This window comes from Castor canadensis, chromosome 5, assembly GCF_047511655.1.
Source record: "Castor canadensis chromosome 5, mCasCan1.hap1v2, whole genome shotgun sequence".
NCBI classification, from domain to species: Eukaryota; Metazoa; Chordata; class Mammalia; order Rodentia; family Castoridae; genus Castor; species Castor canadensis.
Window position 1 is genome coordinate 87,832,369 of NC_133390.1, and position 6,263 is coordinate 87,838,631.

Sequence of the window (6,263 nt, forward strand, 5' to 3'; positions counted from 1 at the left end):
GATCCGCGATCCTCCAGATCTCTGCCTCCTGAGTAGCTAGGATTATAGGCGTGAACCACCAGCATCTGGCTCTATCAGTTTTGAAACTGAAAAAAAATTATTTTACTGGGGAAGAATGTTTATGAATGCTTCCCTGCCTTTTCTTGCTTCTCATATCTAAATAAAGTCCAAAAGACTGAGTGTAGGTGTCATCTTTAAGAAAAATAATAAAATAAAAGCCAGAAAAACATAGACCAAAACTACACGATAGAACTAATGTAAATCATCGTTTCCAATACATACTACTTCAATCTTGTCTCCCTAGAAAAGAAAGACTGGAAACTCATTGATTTCATTCTGCGTTTATTGCATCCTGACTTGCAGAATTTTTTCCTCCTTTCCTTAAGAAAGCTGAAGGTGAAGACTGTCTCTCTGTGGCACTGTGGTATAAGTGACCGCTGTTGTGGAGGAGAAAAGCCCATGAAGCTTAAAAATTTTGCAAAGAGAAAACAATCCTCCTGCAGACCACAGTAAATAAAATAACAGCAGTGGGGTGATTTGCAACCATGTAACGGGCTTTTGTCTAGGTCTATTTCTCTGTGCCTTGAGGGTTTCTGTGTTCCTTCTCTGCAGGGTGTCAGTGTTTCGCCCCTGCATTACAAAGGCCCAGGGCTTGAGCCCCTCCTCCAGCTGTTCACCCCCAATCTTGCCCATGCTGAGGCTTACTTACAGCAGACTGAAGAGTTTCAGTGGGGTGCAGGGCAGTGCAATTTAGGATTTCTGCAGTCTAGGGTGAATTTTCAAGAGTGTATCAGAGAGGGGAGCCAGACTTAAAAATAGCCTTTACTCATCGTATTAACCATTGCGTTGCTGGGCGGGCTGGGAAGGCAGGGTCAGCAGCCTTTCTCTCGCCATGGCCGGAGCTGTCACTGAACAGTATGGATAAGGCACCACCTCGCCCTGGCTTGGATAACAGCAGAATAGATGTCAGGACTCACTACTGAAGAATTATTTCAGAAATTATTACATTCTTTTATATGCCTGGGTTTGAAGGTAAAAGAAGGGAAGGGATTCAAGAGGGAGAGGGAGAGGGGGAGAGAGAGAGCAAGGAAAGAGAAATCACCGTGTATAGAGGGGTGCAGAGCCCTTGTTCTGGGTGGTATTGATCTTATTTAAGCATGTGGAGAGCTGATGAGTCTGTGATTATTTTAATAACCATGAAACCTATGCATTCAAGGAAATAAATGAAGCTATGTAATCACCTTCTAAGTCATATCAAAGGATGGTAAAGAGGACTGGGGGGAGGAGCGTCATTATATAATAACATTTACATCACACAGGGCTCTGCAGGCCAAGGTAAACCAGGGTAGGAATTCTTCCAGGGGGAACCGAGCCCAAAATTCCATCCTTTATGGCCATGACCAGTCTAAGGTGCGGAAGAATAAGACACTGGGGCAATGATTGGCTCTCTGTGAGGATTTAGGCAAGGGAGCCCGCTGATGTTGGAGGTTTCTGCGGGGTTTACAGAGCAAGTTAAACTTTGGAGGTCCAACACAGTGGGCAAGTACAGTCAGGTTGTGTGCCAATGCGCTTTAATTTTTTAAGAATGATGAAAACACACTTGGTTCAATCAAAAGACAAACTTCTGATTATATTAATAAGACATGATTTTAATATTTTTCTTTTTGTTTTGTTTTCATTTGTTTCATACAGCAAAATAATGTGACTGCTTGCCTGAGGGAGAGATGCTAAGCTGCCAGTACCCTTGAGACTGGCCAGGAAGAGAGGTACATTGAAAAGGAAGACCAGCAATATACTGATTGCAGCTGTCTGGGATTTTAATGAGCTTTCACATTTTAACCGCCTACTGTGCTGAGAGTAACTACAACCCTAGTTCTTACATTTGTTAGTCATCTGACTCGATGAAAAGAGTTTCGTGTGCCTGAATCTCAGTTTTCTCATCTGTAAATTGGGGTAGCATCCCTGCTTTCTCAGATTCCTGTGGAGATTAAATATGGTAAGTACAAAGTGGCCAGCTTATCTGAACAGGCACTTACTCATAATAGCTGTTACTAATTCCAGTGCTCTAAGTAGGCAACAGAAATTCTTAGTGAAATCCCTTAAGAGCCCCAGGAAAATAAAACCTAACAAAAAAAATTTAAACCCTTCAAACCATAAGTCTTCCAATCATGTTTATTATTCAAACTCTTCTACAAATAGGGTTGCCAGATTAAAAAACAGGACACCCAGTTAAATTTGAATTTCAGGTGAATAACAAACATTTTTCAGTACAAGTATGCCCCGTGTGTTATTATAGTAACTAATTGTTTGTTGTTTATTTGACATTCAAACACCTGGCCAATTTTCTACATATCAAATCTGGCAAACTACTTACTAATATTGACAATATTTAATACTACTTCTGCTAGCCCAAGTCTCTATGGTGGTAGCAAGAAAGAAATCCTAGTTCAGAAAGTTTAGAAAAATAATAAATGAAATCAATATTAAAATTTTTCGGGGTTGGTAGAGTGAATTAAGTGGTAGTGAGGCCCTGGGTGCAATTCCCCATATTGAAAAAAAAAAAATCTCATACCCAGAATATAATTTGTCAATATAAAAAGGAAAAACAATGGCTACTATTCCATTTTACAGTTTCAAAAATGGCTGGGTTTTTATAGACTCTCACCTGAACCATAGCAGTGGGCTGTTTTCTGGGTTCACTGGACCAGTTCTGATTCTGTCTCCCTCCAGGCCTGCAATGAGTTTTGTTCTCTTTCCTTTCTCCAGGAATGGCTCCATGGAAAATGGAGCACACAGTTAGACCCATGGGGCAGACAGTCTACTAACAAGTAAGACACCCAAAGGATACTTCATCCAACGGAAAGGCCCTGTCCAGGAAAATGGTATATCACATAGGTAAAGGAAGGTGTGCACCTAAGAATTGCTTAGGTCAATGCAGTGAAACATAAGATAGCATCAGGAACGTGTCTGACGTTTTCATGTATTTTTTTTGTTTTTGGCAGTACTGGGGTTTGAACTCAGGGATTCATGCCTGCTAGGTAGGTCCTCTACCACTTGAGCCAATTCTCCAGCCTGGTTTTCCTGTATTTTATGTTAGATAGAGTAATAGGGGGAAGAATTCAACACAAAGAATGCAGAAATTATGGTATAGCAAAATTTGGAAACTTACATCGGCAAGAAAGCTACTACCTGAAGCATGAGTATTGAATTCTTAATTCCATGAGACGCTTCCCAAAGAGGAAGAAGGGTTAGAAGGATTTCTGATTTAACTTTATCAACAAAACACACTCTACTCAAGTTTGCTTTCACACATATGTTCTTAGTTTTGTGGAAACACTGTTGATAATATGCATGCCTCTGTCTAAATTTATGAATGCTATTGAGTGACAAGAAAAAGGAAAAAAGGCTTCATAATGGGAATTTTAGTTTAGTTTCTTTTAATGTTAAAAGTTTAAAAGTTGTAATTTTGCCTTTGTTCTACTGAATTCCTTCTTCATCACTGACACGGGTGTGTTCTTAATTTTTACAGTTTTATCATAGCCCAGTATTTATTAAAATCCCATAAATCTCTTTAACCACTTCTAAATAAATTTTAAGGACTGGTTAGTTTTGAAAACTTTTTTAAGATGTTATTTTCCTACCAAAGTCTTTATTTCATCTTAACTTAGAGCTTAAAACAATGTAACCAGAAAAAAAAAAAAAAAAAAAAACCATGAAAGCAAAGGAAGAGCCAGAAGAACATTTGAACAACACGTTTTCCTTTGAAAGGACACAGAAACACCATGGGTGATTCAGGGGTTGGTTTCTAGAGGACTCCAGCTATCAGAATGACTGTTGGGGGCAGCCACTCAACCATCCTGGCCGTTACACGTCAATCTGTCAAACCAAAAAACAAAAACACCACAGGCCTTAGCAGAAATGGCGTATGGCAAATGAAGATGTGGCTCTGAAAAGAATCCTTTGCTTTTCAAACACCTGCAAGAATTCCAAAACAACTGGCCTGCCTTCCACTCTGCCCCGGCCACTCTCCTGACCTGAGTTGGGAGTAGTGAAGGAAAATGTCTAGAATGTACAGATCCCTTTGGCGTTCGGAGGAGCAGTGGGGCTGATGAGACCAAGTACAGTGCTGATGTCACAGTGCCATGCCCCTGCTTTGGCGGGGGAAAAAAAAAAAGTTTAGACAGAAATGGCAGCATTGTCAGTTTCTCATTAAGCCGTCCTGAGCAAATTCAAGTGTGTTTCCTTTTTATTAGGTTAAACCATTTTGAATCCAAAAGGCCTGTTGCATTTTTCTCCCTCCTCTTCCCCCACAGGCATACCATCTTCCTCTCATAATTAGACTGCCTCTCACATTTTGGTTTAGGCAAATGAGTTATTTGAACTTCTGTTGCAAAATAATGTTTCCTAGCTATTTAATAGTGTATATACATTTTAAAAATTTTCTTTTGAAACAGGGTCTTTCTATGTAGCCTAGGCTGGCCTTGAACACTTGGTCCACCTCTTGTTTTTGTTTTTTGGCAGCACTGAGGTTTGAACTCAGCGCCTCGTGCTAGGGTAGCACTCTGCCACTTGAGCCACAGTACCAGTCCTTGATCCTTCTATCTCTGCTTCTTGAGTGCAGGTATTACATGCATACACCACCAGGCCCAGCCTAAAAAAAAAATTAGTTGACATTTTTATTGGCTTTTTATAATTTTAGAAAAATAGGCATTCACCAAATAGCTTTCTATTTTATAAACTTTTTTTTTTAGAGACAGGGTAGCCCAGGCACACCTCGAACTCATGATCCTCCGGGATGCTTGTAAATCCAGCAACATGGAAGGCTGAGGCGGGAGGCTTATGAGTTCAGAGCCAGCCCAGGCAATTTAGCAAGATCTTGTCTCAAAATAAAATCTTAAAAAAGCAAGAAGCATAACTCAATGGTAGAACACTTGCCTAGCATGTGTGAGGCTCCTAAATTTAATCCCCAGCACCAAAAAAAAAAAAACCCAAGCAAACATAAATCACCCCTAAGGAATATTCCCACTGTGTGTATTTTAGTTGTTACTTTTTGAAGTGTCATTTTCCTAAACCCAGTACTATGAAAGAAGGGCTAACATAAACCCTTCTTAAGGTTATCAGTTGCTAGAAGAAAATCCTCCTTTAACCCATCAATTTTGGTTGCCCGGCTAAGCTGTTTGATAGTACTTTTCATCTCTTCCATACTCTCATTCTCTCATAATACCTACCCATAGCAGCAGAGTAGAATCTTTTGGGTTAGTAGTTAAACTTTATAAATCTAGATAGGACTCTAACATGTTGTCAGAAAGAATGTCAGCGAGAGCAGGCTGCCCGGTAGCAAATGACCAAGTTTTGGCCCCCAAGAATGAGAAGTGTTGTTTGTTCTTGCACAGTGCAGCTGCCTCCCACCCCCTCCCCCCTTTTTTGGTAGCTTATGACACACAAGCTGCAATGAATGGGAGCCACTGTTTTACAGTACACCACACTTACAGGACTTATCTCTGGGCCTACCACAGATTTGACTGATCAACAGCAGGGCACCGCCATCATAATTCTTCCTAGAAACAGGAGGATAGAAAAGGGTTTGTTGGAGGCTGGCTGGGTCTGCAGCGAATCCTGCCTGCAGGGCTTGCTGATGCCATCACTCGCTGTTATGGTCTTTGGCCTAATAAGGTACAGAAACAAAGATTGTTCACTTATTCAAGAAGACTAAAGCACCAGAATGATGGAAAGTAGAGGCAGCAGGGCACACATCCAGGTGGGATTATGGCCACAAGTACAACTTTATAGGGCTGTCTGGGTGGCAGAGGAAGGATCTGCAGCTGAAAATCCAGTTCAAACATAATTTATTATATGTCATTCATAGTTGGAGGTGGCTGTCATTAGGAGTTAAATTGTAGTGTTGTGTCTGATTTTCAAAGAATTTTTCTAAGTGTCTTACATGTTATCAAAATTTAGAACCAGAAAGTAAACAAAACTGATAAATAAAATGACTTAGTGATACCTGAGAAATAGCTTCTTTTAGAAGGCCACAGTTGTTTACAAGGCACCGGTAGGCTGGTGGAGTGGCTCAACTGGTAGCATGCCTGCCTAACAAACCTGAGGCTCTGAGTTCAAACCCCAGCACAACCAAAAATAAAAAAGGACAAAAGGCACACTGATGGCTCACATCTGTAATCCTAGCTACTCAGGAAGCAGGGATCAGGAGGATCGTGGTTCAAAGCCAGCCTGGGATGGAAAATAGCTCTCAAGACTTTATCTCA

General features: G+C 40.7%; 1 long non-coding RNA gene across 1 annotated transcript; it reads left to right on the top strand.

Moving 5' to 3' along the window:
• Positions 1-701: 701 nt before the first annotated feature.
• LOC141423284 (uncharacterized) lies at positions 702-2,891 on the top strand. The gene is made up of 3 exons (XR_012448015.1): positions 702-1,032; positions 1,693-1,996; positions 2,767-2,891. It is a non-coding gene; the product is annotated as an uncharacterized lncRNA (long non-coding RNA).
• The last annotated feature ends 3,372 nt before the right edge of the window (positions 2,892-6,263 follow it).